We start from the raw sequence: 17,425 nt of genomic DNA, 5'->3' as shown, positions 1-17,425 counted from the left end.
GCAACCTGAATGGAGTTGCTTTGACGGCTCAGCCACTCCGACAGACTTCGATTGTGTTGTTTTTCATTGCATCATAGTTTTCTGATGTTTATATGCATGCCAGTGCCTCTGACTTACTGACTAAATACTCATCTGAAATGTAGGAATCCATGTCAAGAGCAGGACAATGAAGACAAAGTCTGTTTACAGAATATGGGCCACTCGTACTTAATGTCCCCTGCTTCCCCCGGGACATGGACAAAGTTTTGCCGGAGATGGGAGTTGAAGCTCCTTCTGACTGGGGACTCTGCCAGACATTACCAGCACACCCTAACAATACGTAATTCTTTTTCATGTCGAACTGACATCTGCCCCCAACATCGAAGCAAACACACCAACCAGTGGGAATCAGATTGCAGCTCCGCCCCTCTTTTCACCCCAGTGTCCAAGAAATCCGGCAGCATGTCCGATGACACGACCACAAAGTCGATCATCGAACTGCGACCTTAAGTTGTCCTGGTGTCAAGTGCTCATCTGGAAACCCTTATGTGTGAAGATGGTGGTCATTATTGACTGTCTGTGATGAGCACATTATTCCTATAAGTAAGCACGACTCGCGCTTAGATCGGGGAGGGGTGAGGAGGCTTTTGCCTTTATCACGCCCTTCCGAGTCACATTGTCACTCGCCATGTGAGCACTGAATTCCCCCTCAGCAGAGGCGCACTCACAAAAAGGAAATGAATGGACACACTGTCTTTATACACTCAACACTGTCATGAGTGGGATTTGAACCCACACCTCCATAGAGACTGCAACCTTAATGCAGCGCCTTGGACCACTCGGCCATCCTGACAGTAGTACGTTGTGTTGTTTCGAAGGAACAAAGGGTTCGGATCTTTATTCACCCCAGGCGGTCTTCTCATCTGGTGGGCGACCCGTTCGAGAGCATTGGAATGTCGTCAAAGTGCAAGAGCCCACATACCAAGCATTGGTGGTTCAGTGGTAGAATTCTCGCCTGCCACGCGGGAGGCCCGGGTCCGATTCCCGGCCAATGCAGCTTGAATGTTTTGTGTATATTCAGCTCTATTGGAGGTAAATGAGTACAAACTCCTTCTGCTTGCAAAACACACATTTTCCCCTACCTGTACTGGACGACCGAGGACAGGAACCAAGTGTTTGTTCACATCTTGTCAGAAGTGGGTCATATGCGTAGACTTTGCGAACTTAGTTCACCAACATGGCGCTCTGGGCCATCCTCACAAATATTCCTTGTGTTGTTTCGTGGCAGTGTTGGGCAGAAACAATGATAACACCCGAGTCGTACCAATTTTTGTTGGACTGGAAAGCCAAGGAGAGGAAACAGACAGTTTTTGTCAGTCTAATCACACAAGAAGCAGAATGTCAACCCACATACCCGTAGATATTGCAACCTGAATGGAGTTGCTTTGACGGCTCAGCCACTCCGACAGACTTCGATTGTGTTGTTTTTCATTGCATCATAGTTTTCTGATGTTTATATGCATGCCAGTGCCTCTGACTTACTGACTCAATACTCATCTGAAATGTAGGAATCCATGTAAAGAGCAGGAGAATGAAGACAAAGTCTGTTGACAGAACATGGGTCACTCATACTTAATGTCCCCTGCTTCCCCCGGGACATGGACAAAGTTTTGCCGGATGTGGGAGTTGAGGCTCCTTCTGACTGGGGACTCTGCCAGACATTACCAGCACACCCTCACAATACGTAATTCTCTTTCATGTCGAACTGACATCTGCCCCTAACATCGAAGCAAACACACCACCCAATGGGAATCATATTGCAGCTCCGCCCCCCTTTTCACCCCAGTGTCCAAGAAATGCGGCAGCATGTCCGATGACACGACCACAAAGTCGATCATCGAACTGCGACCTTTGGTTGTCCTGGTGTCGAGTGCTCATCTGGAAACCCTTATGTGTGAAGATGGTGGTCATTATTAACAGTCTGTGACGAGCACATTATTCCTATAAGTCATCACGACTCGCGCTTAGATCGGAGAGGGGTGAGGAGGTTTTTGCCTTTATCACGCCCTTCCGAGTCACATTGGCACTCGCCATGTGAGCACTGAATTCCCCCTCAGCAGAGGCGCACTCACAAAAAGGAAATGAATGCCAGATTGGACACATTGTCTTTATACACTAGACACTGTCAGGAATGGGATTTGACCCCACACCTCCATAGAGACTGCAACCTGAACGCAGCACCTTGGACCGCTCGGCCATCCTGACAGTAGTACATTGTGTTGTTTAGAAGGAACAAAGGTTCCGGATCTTTATTCACCCCAGGCGGTCTGCTCATCCGGTGGGCGACCCGTTCGAGAGAATTGGAATGTCGTCAAAGTGCAAGAGCCCACATACCAAACATTCGTGGTTCAGTGGTAGAATTCTTGCCTGCCATGCGGGAGGCCTGGATCTGATTCCCGGCCAATGCAGCTTGACTCTTTTGTGTATATTCAGCTCTATTTGAGGTAAATGAGTACAAACTCCTTCTGCTTGCAAAACACACATTTTCCCCTCCCGGTTCTGGACGACCGAGGACAGGAACCAAATGTTTGTTCACATCTTGTCAGAAGTGGGTCATATGCGTAGACTTTGCGAACTTAGTTCACCAAGATGGCGCGCTGGGCCATCCTCACAAATATTCCTTGTGTTGTTTCGTGGCAGTGTACGGCAGAAACAATGATAACACCCTCATACCAATTTTTGTTGGACAAGAAAGCCAAGGAGAGGAAACAGACAGTTTTTGTCAGTCTAATCACACAAGAAGCAGAATGTCAACCCGCATACCCGTAGATATTGCAACCTGAATGGAGTTGCTTTGACGGCTCAGCCACTCCGACAGACTTCGATTGTGTTGTTTTTCATTGCATCATAGTTTTCTGATGTTTATATGCATGCCAGTGCCTCTGACTTACTGACTCAATACTCATCTGAAATGTAGGAATCCATGTCAAGAGCAGGACAATGAAGACAAAGTCTGTTTACAGAATATGGGCCACTCGTACTTAATGTCCCCTGCTTCCCCCGGGACATGGACAAAGTTTTGCCGGAGATGGGAGTTGAAGCTCCTTCTGACTGGGGACTCCGCCAGACATTACCACCACACCCTAACAATACGTAATTCTTTTTCATGTCGAACTGACATCTGCCCCCAACATCGAAGCAAACACACCAACCAGTGGGAATCAGATTGCAGCTCCGCACCTCTTTTCACCCCAGTGTCCAAGAAATGCGGCAGCATGTCCGATGACACGACCACAAAGTCGATCATCGAACTGCGACCTTAAGTTGTCCTGGTGTCAAGTGCTCATCTGGAAACCCTTATGTGTGAAGATGGTGGTCATTATTGACTGTCTGTGATGAGCACATTATTCCTATAAGTAATCAGAATCAGAATCAGAATCAGAATCATCTTTATTTGCCAAGTATGTCCAAAACACACAAGGAATTTGTCTCCGGTAGTTGGAGCCGCTCTAGTACAACAGACAGTCAATTTACAGAACACTTTGGAGACATAAAGACATTGACAAAAAACAACAACAAACAACAATTGTGCAAAAAGATGCAGAGTCCTCAGTTCGAATGGCTAATATCGCAATAGTCCGGTGCAATGACCATTGTGCAAAGGGCACTGAGACTTCAAGGAGTGTACGCGGTTTAAAGTGACGAGTACTGCGATAATCTGGGACAATGGTTGTGCAAATGTTACAGATACTCCTCAATCAGTGTGCAAATGGAGCAGATGCTACTCTGGCATGAGTGGCCACTATATGCAAATAGTGCAGCACGGCGAGACAACTACAGTGAGTGCACGAGTAATACATAATACAGAAATGTGACAACGAACTCAAGTCAAAAAATTGCCAGCTTGTTGTAATGGAATTGTAAGTTAGCTGTTCAAGAAGTTGATTGCAAGAGGGAAGAAGCTGTTGGAATGTCTACTAGTTCTAGTTTGCATTGATCGGTAGCGCCTACCTGAGGGAAGGAGCTGGAAGAGCTGGTGACCAGGGTGGGGAGGGTCCGAGAGGATTTTGCACGCCCTTGTCTTAGTTCTGGCAGCGTGCAAGTCCTCAAGGGTGGGTAGGGGGGTACCGACAATCCTTTCAGCAGTTTTGATTGTCCGTTGCAGTCGGAGTTTGTCCTTTTTTGTAGCAGCACCAAACCAGACTGTGATGGAAGAACACAGGACTGATTCGATGACCGCTGTGTAGAACTGTCTCAGCTGCTCCGGTGGCAGGCCATGCTTTCTCAGAAGCCGCAGGAAGTACATCCTCTGCTGGGCCTTTTTGAGGACGGAGTTGATGTTGGTCGCCCACTTCAGGTCCTGGGAGATTGTAATTCCCAGGAACTTGAAGGTCTCGACGGTTGACACAAGGCAGCTGGACAGCGTGAGGGGCAGCTGTGGCGAAGGATGCCTCCTGAAGTCCACGATCATCTCTACAGTCTTGAGCGTGTTCAGCTCCAGGTTGTGTCGGCCGCACCACAGCTCCAGCCGCTCCGCTTCCTGTCGATATGCAGACTCGTCACCGTCCTTGATGAGGCCGATGACAGTGGTGTCATCTGCAAACTTCAGGAGTTTGACAGTCGGGTTCGCTGAGGTGCAGTCGTTCGTGTAGAGAGAGAAGAGCAGCGGAGAGAGGACACAACCTTGGGGCGCCCCAGTGCTGATGCTGCGTGTGGATGAGGTGGCCTCCCCCAGCCTGACCTGCTGTGTCCTGCCCGTCAGAAAGCTGTAAATCCACTGGCAGATGGCAGGTGAGACGCTGAGCTGGAGAAGCTTGGATGAAAGGAGTTCAGGGATGATGGTGTTGAACGCTGAGCTGAAGTCCACGAACAGGATCCTCGCGTAGGTCCCTGCACTGTCGAGGTGTTCTAGGATGAAGTGCAGTCCCATGTTGACTGCATCATCCGCAGATCTGTTCGCTTGGTAGGCAAACTGCAGGGGGTCCAGCAGGGGACCTGTGACACTCTTGAGGTGGTCCAGCACAAGACGTTCAAAGGACTTCATGACCACAGATGTCAAAGCGACAGGCCTGTAGTCATTCAGACCCGAGATTGCAGGTTTCTTGGGGACTGGGATGATGGTGGAGCGTTTGAAGCAGGATGGAACTTCGCACATTTCCAGTGATCTGTTGAAGATCTGAGTGAAGACTGGCGCGAGCTGGTCCGCGCAGACTTTGAGGCAGGATGGAGACACGTGGTCCGGGCCTGCCGCTTTGTTAATCTTTTGTTGTTTGAAGATGCGTCTCACATCCTGTTCATGGATGGTTAACGCAGAGGTCAGAGGTGTGATTGTGGTCGCGGGTGCGGCCGGGTTGGTGTGTGGTGTGAAACTGTCCTTTTCAAATCTGCAGTAGAAGGTATTCAAGTCGTTGGCTAGTGTGCTATTGTTCTCAGCTTGGGGGGATCGTCGCTTGTAATTAGTCAGCGACTGGAATGCATGCCAGACTGATTTAGAGTCGTTTGCGCTAAACTGTTTTTCCAACTTTGCTGTATAGATCCTCTTTGCAATGTTAATTTCTTTGGTCAGCTGGTTTCTAGCTCGATTATACAGGGCCCTGTCCCCGCTCTGATATGCGTCCTCCTTAGCTTGGCGAAGCTGCTTAAGTTTAGCAGTGAACCACGGCTTATTGTTGTTGAATGTGCGAAATGATTTTGTTGGAACACAGACCTCTTCACAGAAACTGATATAGGATGTGACAGTGTCCGTATATTCATCCAGGCTGCCAGCTGAATGTTCAAAGACACTCCAGTCTGTGCAGTCTAAGCAGCTTTGAAGTTCCATCTTGGCTTCATTTGTCCACTTTTTGACTGTTTTCACTGTAGGCTTCGCACATTTAAGTTCTTGCCTGTACGTCGGTATTAAGTGAATTAAGCAGTGATCAGACGAGCCCAAGGCTGCGCGAGGTATAGCACGGTATGCATTTTTTACCGTGGTGTAGCAGTGGTCTAAAGTATTATTTTCCATGGTAGGACAGTCGATGTGCTGCTTGTATTTAGGGAGTTCGTGGTTGAGTTTAGCTTTGTTAAAGTCCCCGAGAATAATGAGGGGTGAGTCGGGGTGTTTTTTTTCAATTTCGTTGACTTGATCGGCGAGCGTTAGCAATGCGGCGTTCGTGTTAGCTTGAGGCGGAATATAGACGCCAGCGAGAATGAATGATGCAAACTCACGTGGGGAGTAGAATGGTTTACAGTTTACGAATAGCGACTCCAAATGCGGGCTGCAGTGTGTGCTGAGCACCGTGACGTCCGTACACCATTTTTCGTTGATATAGAGGCATATCCCGCCGCCCTTTGTTTTCCCCGATGATTCCATGTCGCGGTCCGCTCGATGAATATGGAAACCGGGAAGCATAACAGCGCCATCGGGTACAGCGTTGAAAAGCCAGGTCTCCGTGAAGCACATGGCCGCGGAACGTCCGAAGTCTTTACTGGTCTTTAACAGAAGATGAAGCTCGTCCATTTTGTTGGGTAGGGAGCGTACATTCGCGAGGTGGATCGACGGGAACGCCAATCTGTGTCCTCTCTTGCGGAGTTTCACCTGAATGCCTGCTCGCTTCCCTCTGTGGCGACGCTTCCGTCTCCATGCGCCGAAAACCGCGGACGCCGCTCCGGTGAGTAACTCGGGGAAAAAACTGAGCGGATATTCGAAAGTTGGTGACAGAAAGTCCGGAGTAGACTCCTTGATGGTTAGCAGGTCTCCCCATGTGTAAGTGAATCGTGTAAGGTCTCCAAAGACGGACGAAAAACACAAAAAACACAAAAACAAAGACAATACTAGAGAGCGCGTTACCGAGGCGACCACACTGGTAGGCGCCATCATTCCAACCATTCCAATCATTCCAAGTAAGCACGACTCGCGCTTAGATCGGGGAGGGGTGAGGAGGCTTTTGCCTTTATGACGCCCTTCCGAGTCACATTGTCACTCGCCATGTGAGCACTGAATTCCCCCTCAGCAGAGGCGCACTCACAAAAAGGAAATGAATTGACACACTGTCTTTATACACTCGACACTGTCATGAGTGGGATTTGAACCCACACCTCCATAGAGACTGCAACCTTAATGCAGCACCTTGGTCCGCTCGGCCATCCTGACAGTAGTACGTTGTGTTGTTTAGAAGGAACAAAGGGTTCGGATCTTTATTCACCCCAGGCGGTCTGCTCATCTGGTGGGTGACCCGTTCGAGAGCATTGGAATGTCATCAAAGTGCAAGAGCCCACATACCAAGCATTGGTGGTTCAGTGGTAGAATTCTCGCCTGCCACGTGGGAGGCCCGGGTCAGATTCCCGGCCAATGCAGCTTGAATGTTTTGTGTATATTCAGCTCTATTTGAGGTAAATGAGTACAAACTCCTTCTGCTTGCAAAACACACATTTTCCCCTCCCGGTTCTGGACGACCGAGGACAGGAACCAAGTGTTTGTTCACATCTTGTCAGAAGTGGGTCATATGCGTAGACTTTGCGAACTTAGTTCACCAACATGGCGCTCTGGGCCATCCTCACAAATATTCCTTGTGTTGTTTCGTGGCAGTGTTGGGCAGAAACAATGATAACACCCGTGTCGTACCAATTTTTGTTGGACTGGAAAGCCAAGGAGAGGAAACACACAGTTTTTGTCAGTCTAATCACACAAGAAGCAGAATGTCAACCCGCATACCCGTAGATATTGCAACCTGAATGGAGTTGCTTTGACGGCTCAGCCACTCCGACAGACTTCGATTGTGTTGTTTTTCATTGCATCATAGTTTTCTGATGTTTATATGCATGCCAGTGCCTCTGACTTACTGACTCAATACTCATCTGAAATGTAGGAATCCATGTAAAGAGCAGGAGAATGAAGACAAAGTCTGTTGACAGAACATGGGTCACTCATACTTAATGTCACCTGCTTCCCCCGGGACATGGACAAAGTTTTGCCGGATGTGGGAGTTGAAGCTCCTTCTGACTGGGGACTCTGCCAGACATTACCAGCACACCCTCACAATACGTAATTCTCTTTCATGTCGAACTGACATCTGCCCCCAACATCGAAGCAAACACACCACCCAATGGGAATCATATTGCAGCTCCGCCCCCCTTTTCACCCCAGTGTCCAAGAAATGCGGCAGCATGTCCGATGACACGACCACAAAGTCGATCATCGAACTGCGACCTTTGGTTGTCTTGGTGTCGAGTGCTCATCTGGAAACCCTTATGTGTGAAGATGGTGGTCATTATTGACAGTTTGTGACGAGCACATTATTCCTATAAGTAAGCACGACTCGTGCTTAGATCGGAGAGGGGTGAGGAGGCTTTCGCCTTTATCACGCCCTTCCGAGTCACATTGTCACTCGCCATGTGAGCACTGAATTCCCCCTCAGCAGAGGCGCACTCACAAAAAGGAAATGAATGACAGAATGGACACATTGTCTTTATACACTAGACACTGTCAGGAGTGGGATTTGAACCCACGCCTCCATAGAGACTGCAACCTTAATGCAGCGCCTTGGACCACTCCGCCATCCTGACAGTAGTACGTTGTGTTGTTTAGAAGGAACTAAGGGTCCGGATCTTTATTCACCCCAGGCGGTCTGCTCATCCGGTGGGCGACCCGTTCGAGAGCATTGGAATGTAGTCAAAGTGCAAGAACCCCCATTCCAAGCATTGGTGATTCAGTGGTAGAAATCTCGCCTGCCACGCTGAAGGCCTGGGTCCGATTCCTGGCTAGTGCAGCTTGACTGTTTTGTGTATATTCAGCTCTATTTGAGGTAAATGAGTACAAACTCCTTCTGCTTGCAAAACACAGATTTTCCCCTACCTGTACTTGACGACCGGCGACAGGAACCTAGTGTTTGTTGGTCACATCTTGTCAGAAGGGGGTCACATGCGTAGACTTTGCGAACTTAGTTCACCAACTTGGCGCGCTGGGCCATCCTCACAAATATTCCTTGTGTTGTTTCGTGGCAGTGTTGGGCAGAAACAATGATAACACCCGTGTCGTACAAATTTTTGTTGGACTGGAAAGCCAAGGAGAGGAAACAGACAGTTTTTGTCAGTCTAATCACACAAGAAGCAGAATGTCAACCCGCATACCCGTAGATATTGCAACCTGAATGGAGTTGCTTTGACGGCTCAGCCACTCCGACTTCGATTGTGTTGTTTTTCATTGCATCATAGTTTTCTGATGTTTATATGCATGCCAGTGCCTCTGACTTACTGACTCAATACTCATCTGAAATGTAGGAATCCATGTCAAGAGCAGGAGAATGAAGACAAAGTCTGTTGACAGAATATGGGCCACTCGTACTTAATGTCCCCTGCTTCAAGGTTAAAATGATAATATGACAGAAAGGGTTTGTAATCTAAAATAAACAATAATGAGAATAATAACAATGAAAATAAGTAGAAGTAGCTTAAAAGTAATAAATCATAAAAACCAGTATTACCTTTTGAGTGAGCCTTAAGGAGTGATCAAGTCCTACGGAGCCGTGATGCCAATTAATAATAAGATAATTTGGAATATAAGAATCCCTGGACAGCTGACTAGCCCTTTTTCCTATCCACGCAATGTCAATAGCGGTTCTATTAGTTACCTTATTATAATATTCTTTTAGTCTTACTCAATTAAAGAGGAAGATTCAAAGATGAATTCCTCCTGCCAGCATGTCATTTTCAATGCGAGGGAAAAAGGACGTGTGTCTCCCTTTCTCGAGAGAAGAAGGAGCCCCGTTTCTGAGCATGTGAGGCATTTATAACCTTGGTTTTACAGAAACTCCCTTTTTCTAAAAATATTCCTTTGTTTACTCTATCCTGATACGACCCGAGTGGGAAGCACCTGTTTCTCCCTCAGAGTGGCGGTATCTTTTACTTTCACTTCTCAGCGTGTCCTTATTTTGACCTGAGTGGGAAGCACCTGTTTCTCCCTCAGAGCGTCCTGACGTGACCTGAGTGGAAGTATCTTTCACTTTTACTTTCAACGTTATCCTGACTTGACCTCTTATTTGCTCACCCAAATAGGCTTCTTAGTAAATACATTCAAGCATATTCATGTCTTGAACTCAACCAATACATGTCATCACACTATGTCAATCTCTAAGCAATCTGCAATACATGTATATATGTAATTGTTAAATAAATGTATATACATTCATGTGAATACCATTCTCTCCTGTATTCAACAGGTACGCTTTTCGTAGTACATCTTGTGATGCGATGCCTGAGAGAGACACTCTTACACAGGTTACAGTTCTTGCACAAAAGCAGTTTCAAAGCATTTTCTATCAGTAATATAAGAGTAAGTATAATGTATAACAGTCTTACTAGGCTTGATGTACTTCTTATCAATGATTTCCAAAAGAACATCCAAGTTATAACATCAAAAGAGAACATCAAAATATCTCAAGGATGTAAAATCAAACAAATGGTTATAAGCGGTTGACTTCAGTATGTGTTTGTTTACTATGATAGGGGGTTTAATAGTTTTAAGATATTCAAGAAGACAAACTTGACATGGCGACTCATACTTCATGATCTAAATTTGGTTTGGCAACCTCTGGTGGTGGAACCAGGAATTTAATCTGGGGCTAAACACAATCAAATGAACCCAGCTACATAAGCCAATTATCACCTTTTGTTTCCATCGCTTTATGTGGCTTGGCCGCCCACTTGACAAAACTACAAAATGAAATTTACATTAGCACAGAAGGGAAACAAATACTTCCAAAGAACCTATTTAAATGGGCTGCTATATTGAGCCATGGTGTGTCACATGTCTCAACTGGAGGGATGGTGGCACAGATACATCGACACTTTACAACCACCCATCCATCCATTTTCTGAGCCGCTTCTCCTCACTAGGGTCGCGGGTGTGCTGGAGCCCATCCCAGCCGTCATCGGGCAGGAGGCAGGGTACACCGTGAACTGGTTGCCAGCCAATCGCAGGGCACATAGAAACAAACAACCATTCGCACTCACAGTCATGCCTATGGGCAATTTCGAGTCTCCAATTAATGCATGTTTTTGGGATTTGGGAGGAAACCGGAGTGCCCGGAGAAAACCCACGCAGGCACGGGGAGAGCATGCAAACTCCACACAGGCGGGGCCAGGGATTGAACCCGGGTCCTCAGAACTGTGAGGCTGACGCTCTTACCAGTCATCCACCGTGCCGCCACTTTACAACCTATGGTTTCAATTTATATTCAAACAATTATTGTAGAGCATGCATGATCTGTGCACGACATAATCCGCAAGGGCAATTGCGACCTACAAGAGGTAAATTCCCAGTGCCTACATACCCCTTCCAACGCATTCACATGGATTACATAGAATTAAGTCAAAGTGAGGGAAAGAAGTACTGTTTGGTTATCATAGATGCATTTTCTAAATGGATCAAATTATTCCCAACAAAATCACCTGATGCTCTGACGGTGGCAAAAGCACTATGTAAAGACATCATTCCAAGAAATGGCATACCTGAAACCATTTACAGCGATAATGGGACTCATTTTGTAAATCAAATAATCAATAAAATAGGAACCATGTTCCACATCAATTTGATAAACCATTGTGCTGACCACCCTCAGAGTGCAGGTCTAGTGGAAAGAATGAATGGGACAATAACAAATTTACTGAAAAAATTTATGGAAGAGACAGGAAGGTCATGGACACAGTGTTTTGACCTCGTTAAAATGTACATCAACATTACAAGCACCACAGGTTTAACACCTTACAAAACATTGTTTGGAAGACCTTATAGACTTCCGTTGTTTAAACAAAAATGGGAACTTGATGACGAAACAAACTTAGCTGATTACATGAGAAAGTTGTTCGAGAAACAAAATGATTTAAAAGTATCTGCTGAAAGTAAACATGTTTCCCAGCAGGAAACCAAGTTGGTTGGACCAGGAGACTGGGTCCTAATTCGAAGCATCAAAAAGAAGCACTGGCATTCACCAAAGTGGGAAGGACCGTATCAAGTGTTATTGACAACTCCAACAGCCCTAAAAATAGCAGAAAGAAATACGTGGGTTCATTTAACACAATGTAAAAGAGTCATTTCAGCTGAGTACTCAAATAGGGAAGGTGAGCAAAAGTCTGATAACGGAGCGGGAGCAGATGTGTAGATTCTGAAAACGCTTGCTGGTCAGTGAAGAAAAAAGACACCAACCCGTTTAGTGAGAACTCAGCAGAATGGCACACCCACGTTGGTTACGAGATTCGATAAGTTGTTGCGTAGCAACTTTGGCTACTATGGTGTTGGTTTTGTTTTTGTGGTACATGGGACGTCCCACCCTAAATGATACAACCAATTTTTTAGATAGAAAATCACCTACCAACTGGACCAATATGACGAACCCAATAATGGAAAATTTTGAATCATTAACTCGTATCAAAACTAGTACAGCTGATGATCAGAACTGTGGGCATGGCCTCCAAACACGGCAAACCGGTTTAATATTTTGTTCCCCCCCAAAATCCAACTGCTTTAATCATAATTCCATATGCGGCTCTCACCAATGATGCTCAAGAGAATGGGCAGAATTGGGGATTTGGATATGACTGGTATGCAACTATAGGCTTTGGATGGGAACACCTCATTGGTGAAACAGGTTATGATTGGTCCAGTTGGTCACTAAAAACAGCAAAAGAACATATAAAGAAGTTTAACATAAGCAAAACGGCCCATAGTTTAATATTGAAATACAAATCAAGTCTCCCAATGTGTTTGATGATGAGCTTGTGGGCATATTCTGGCGGAAAAGGAGCAGGAGCGACGGGAGAGATTGTTTTGAGCGTGTTGAGAGGCTGTAATCTGAACAATCTCCCATACGCCCTCCTCATGAGAAAGAGAAACCAGTGTCTTCTTTCCTTTTGTGCATTTTTATTGGTGTTGGGTGAGATAAATCCAACAGCACCAAACCAGACTGTGATGGAAGAACACAGGACTGATTCGATGACCGCTGTGTAGAACTGCCTCAGCAGTTCCTGTGGCAGGTCATGCTTTCACAGAAACCGCAGGAAGTACATCCTCTGCTGGGCCTTTTTGAGGACGGAGTTGATGTTGGTCGCCCACTTCAGGTCCTGAGAGATTCTAATTCCCAGGAACTTGAAGGTCTCGACGGTTGACACAAGGCAGCTGGATAACGTGAGGGGCAGCTGTGGCAAAGGATGCCTCCTGAAGTCCACGATCATCTCTACAGTCTTGAGCGTGTTCAGTTCCAGGTTGTGTCGGACGCACCACAGCTCCAGCCGCTCCGCTTCCTGTCCATATGCAGACTCGTCACCGTCCTTGATGAGGCCGATGACAGTGGTGTCATCTGCAAACTTCAAGAGTTTGACAGCCGGGTGCGCTGAGGTGCAGTCGTTCATGTTGAGAGAGAAGAGCAGCGGAGAGAGGACACAACCTTGGGGCGCCCCAGTGCTGATGCTGCGTGTGGATGAGGTGGCCTCCCCCAGCCTCACCTGCTGTGTCCTGCCCGTCAGAAAGCTGTAAATCCACTGGCAGATGGCAGGTGAGTCGCTGAGCTGGAGAAGCTTGGAGGAAAGGAGTTCAGGGATGACGGTGTTGAACGCTGAGCTGAAGTCCACGAACAGGATCCTCGCGTAGGTCCCTGCACTGTCGAGGTGTTCTAGGATGAAGTGCATTCCCATGTTGACTAATTCCTCCGCAGACCTGTTCCCTCTGTAGGCAAACTTCAGGGGATCCAGCAGAGGACCTGTGACACTCTTGAGGTGGTCCAGCACAAGACGTTCAAAGGACTTCATAACCACAGATGTCAAGGCGACAGGCCTGTATTCATTTAGACCCAAGATTGCAGGTTTCTTGGGGACTGGAATGATGGTGGAGCGTTTGAAACAGGATGGTACTTCGCACAGTTCCAGAGATCTATTGAAGATCTGAGTGAAGACTGGCGCGATCTGGTCAGCGCAGACTTTGAGGCAGGATGGGGACACATGGTCGAGGCCTTTGTTAATCTTTTGTTGTTTGAAGATGCGCCTCACATCCTGTTCGCGGATGGTTAACGCAGAAGTCGGTGGTGTGATAGGGGTCGGTGGTGCGGCTGGGTGGGTGTGGGGTGTGAAACTGTCCTTTTCAAATCTGCAGTAGAAGGTATTCAAGTTGTTGGCTAGTGTGCTATTGTTCTCAGCTTGGGGGGATCGTCGCTTTGAATTAGTCAGCGATTGGAATCCATGCCGGACTGATTTAGCGTCGTTAGCGCTAAACTGTTTTTCCAACTTTGCTGCATAGTTGCTCTTTGCAATGTTAATTTCTTTAGTCAGCTGGTTTCCAGCTCGATTATACAGGGCCCTGTCCCCGCTCTGATATGCATCCTCCTTAGCTTGGCGAAGCTGCTTAAGTTTGGCAGTGAACCATGGCTTGTTGTTGTTGAAAGTGCGAAATGACTTTGATGGTACATTCTTCGCGCATTTAAGTTCTTGCCTGTACGTCGGTATTAAGTGAATTAAGCAGTGATCAGACGAACCCAGGGCGGCACGAGGTAAAGCACGGTATGTGTTTTTTAGCACAGTATAGCAGTGGTCTAAAATGTTATTTTCCCTGGGAGGACAGTCGATGTGCTGCTTGTATTTAGGGAGTTCGTGGTTGAGTTTAGCTTTGTTAAAGTCCCTGAGAATAATGAGGGGTGAGTCCGGGTGTTTTTTTTCCAATTTCGTTGACTTGTTTGGCGAGCGTTAGCAGTGCGGCGTTCGTGTTAGCTTGAGGCGGAATATAGGCGCCAGCCAGAATGAATGATGCGAACTCGCGCAGCGAGTAAAATGGCTTACAGTTCAAAAACAGCGACTCCAAATGCGGGCTGCAGTGTGTGTTGAGCTCCGTGACGTCCGTACACCATTTTTCTTTGATATAGAAGCATATCCCGCCGCCTTTTGTTTTCCCCGATGATTCCATGTCGCGGTCTGCTCGGTGAATATGGAAGCCGGGAAGCCTGACGGCGCCATCGGGTACAGCATCGCAAAGCCAGGTTTCCGGAAAGCACATGGCGGCGGAACGTCCGAAGTGTTTACTCGTCTTTATCAGGAGATGAAGCTCGTCCATTTCGTTGGATGGGGAGCGTACATTCGCGAGGTGGATTGACGGGAACGCCAATCTGTATCCTCTCATGCGTAGTTTCACCTGGATGCCGGCTCGCTTCCCTCTGTGGCGTCGCCTCCGCCTCCATGTGCCGAAGACCGCGGACGTCGCTCCGGTGAGTAACTCGGCGAAAAAACTGAGCGGATTTGCGAAAGTTGATGAAAGAAAGTCCAGAGGAGCCTCCTTGATGGTGAGCAAGTCTCCCCTTGTGTAAGTGAGTCGTGTAATGTCTCCAAAGACGAACGAAAAACACAAAAACAAAAACAATACTAGCGAGCGCGTAACCGAGGCGACCACACTGGTTGGCGTCATCATGAATTGGGAAAGACCAAATGTGTCTTGTAACCTGATCCAGCCATGAGACAACCGGAACAGCCATGTTGCTGGCGGTTGCCTATTTGTCAGACGGTAAAAGAGTACATACAAACTGCAATGACTAGTGAGTAGAGTGGTTCAGCGGGAGCGTGCTAGGCCCATAACCCAGAGGTCGATGGATCGAAACCATCCTCTGCCGTTGTTTAACTGCATTTAATGTCTTATCTTAGTGAGAAATAGTATGCAATTTAGACTTGTCAACTCATTGGCTGAGGTCCACGGGTAATGACCCTTTCCTCAATTCACTTTTGACTGAAAAATAAAATCATCCTTTATTTACTGTTCTGTCAATGTAAAATCACTGAGTAAGTACCCATAAAGTTGGCACGACAGTACAGCGTGAAATACAAAAGTAATGACATTCTGGCAAACACTTTCAGGGGAGCTAATATTTTACGGCGATAATCAAACAGTCAAAAGAGAACGGCAAAGAGCTTGACTTTCTTGTGGCCGAAAATATCTATTGTCCCAAACGCCTTGTCGGAGCCAATGACAAAATCGTAAGACATTAACTATATTGACAAGGAAGTGGTAGTGGTGGCATTTGAACCCATGCCTCGTGAGTGACTGGAGCCTAAATCCAGCACCTTGGACTGCTCGGCCAGAAAACCCCATCTTTGTAAGTGGAATATTTTGGCAAATGTAAGCCCGACCGAACGGGAATTGTGTTATGGGATCCCCAGCATTCCACATCATAGCCAACCTTGACATGAAAAATGTGGAAAGGAGAGCTCTGAAATCATTGAAGCCAACAATTTCAAGTCACTGGATGGGAGAATAATCTTCTCATGCCAAGATCAAACGAAAGGATTTTAGCCCAGATATTGGCCCGATAAGCTATCGCAGCCGATTTCCCAGATAGGGCCCGACATATAATGTCGGGAACGACAAAACCTCTTGTCGTGTGACATAAGCCACGACCAACGATTTGGCCCTACGACGCCAAAATGAACTGGCAAATTGGACTTTTTTGGATATCTTCCGTGCAGTGTGACATATCAACGACAACTCTCCGTCAGCGCAACTTGACGGAGACCAGTTGGATTTCGTATTGTGACCAGCGCATCGCCTCCCGTGCTTGCCGTTGGCAACATACTTGCGCGCCGTTGTTAACATTTCCTCTCACGCACAAACCAATGTTTACCGAAGCTTTAGGGCATGAGTCGACGGAATGCCGGCATGTTTACGTACAACCGTATGTGCTTGCGCTTGCAAGGCTTCATAACATTTTGTTGCCTGGTTGCGAGCCGTATCGTATGAAAAGTAAGTGAACATCCCTCAAGCAATCCTTCAATGACCATTCTCTCCCGAGCACCAGTGACGAACAGGTTTGTCCACATTTCGTCCCCCCACAGGCGGCACGTTGTGCGGCTGGTTACAGCGTCAGCCTCACAGTTCTGAGGACCGGGATTCAATCCCCGGCCCCGCCTGTGTGGAGTTTCCATGTTCTCCTCGTGCCTGCGTGGGTTTTCACCGGGCACTCCGGTTTCCTCCCACATCCCAAAAACATGCATGGTAGGTTAATTGACAACTAAATTGCCCGTAGGTGTGAATGTGAGTGGGAATGGTTGTTTGTTTGTATGTGCCCTGCAATTGGCTGGCAACCAGTTCAGGGTGTGCCCCGCCTCCTGCCCGAAGATAGCTGGGATAGGCTCCAGCATGCCCTAGTGAGGAGAAGCAACTCAGAAAATGGAGCGATGGATGGATGGGATGGATATATACACACACACACACACACACACACACACACACACGCACACACACACACACTAGGTCTGTATCCATACATCAAGTTAACACAATTTTTGGGATGATTATAAGAGAATTAAAAAAAAAATATGTCTTTATTCAGAACACTTAGATTAATGGTTATAATATATACATATATAGTATAAATATCCATCCATCCATTTTCTCACCCGCTTATCTTGTCGAGGGTCGCGTGTATCTCAGCTGACCAGACTA

At 47.0% G+C, this 17,425-nt stretch overlaps 5 non-coding genes across 5 annotated transcripts; 2 read left to right on the top strand and 3 right to left on the bottom strand.

Annotated features, from left to right (window-relative positions):
* Positions 1–750: 750 nt before the first annotated feature.
* trnal-aag (transfer RNA leucine (anticodon AAG)) lies at positions 751–832 on the bottom strand. The gene has a single exon. It is a non-coding gene; the product is annotated as a tRNA-Leu (tRNA).
* Positions 833–964: 132 nt separating this feature from the next.
* Positions 965–1,035, top strand: trnag-gcc (transfer RNA glycine (anticodon GCC)). The gene has a single exon. It is a non-coding gene; the product is annotated as a tRNA-Gly (tRNA).
* Positions 1,036–7,029: 5,994 nt separating this feature from the next.
* trnal-aag (transfer RNA leucine (anticodon AAG)) lies at positions 7,030–7,111 on the bottom strand. The gene has a single exon. It is a non-coding gene; the product is annotated as a tRNA-Leu (tRNA).
* A 132-nt stretch (positions 7,112–7,243) lies between these two features.
* Positions 7,244–7,314, top strand: trnag-gcc (transfer RNA glycine (anticodon GCC)). The gene has a single exon. It is a non-coding gene; the product is annotated as a tRNA-Gly (tRNA).
* A 1,127-nt stretch (positions 7,315–8,441) lies between these two features.
* On the bottom strand, positions 8,442–8,523 carry trnal-aag (transfer RNA leucine (anticodon AAG)). The gene has a single exon. It is a non-coding gene; the product is annotated as a tRNA-Leu (tRNA).
* Positions 8,524–17,425: the final 8,902 nt, after the last annotated feature.

The sequence above is a fragment of the Phyllopteryx taeniolatus genome, unplaced genomic scaffold, assembly GCF_024500385.1.
Source record: "Phyllopteryx taeniolatus isolate TA_2022b unplaced genomic scaffold, UOR_Ptae_1.2 contig_46, whole genome shotgun sequence".
NCBI classification, from domain to species: domain Eukaryota; kingdom Metazoa; phylum Chordata; class Actinopteri; order Syngnathiformes; family Syngnathidae; genus Phyllopteryx; species Phyllopteryx taeniolatus.
Note: the sequence above shows the minus strand (reverse complement) of the source record. Positions and strands in the feature narration are given on the sequence as shown.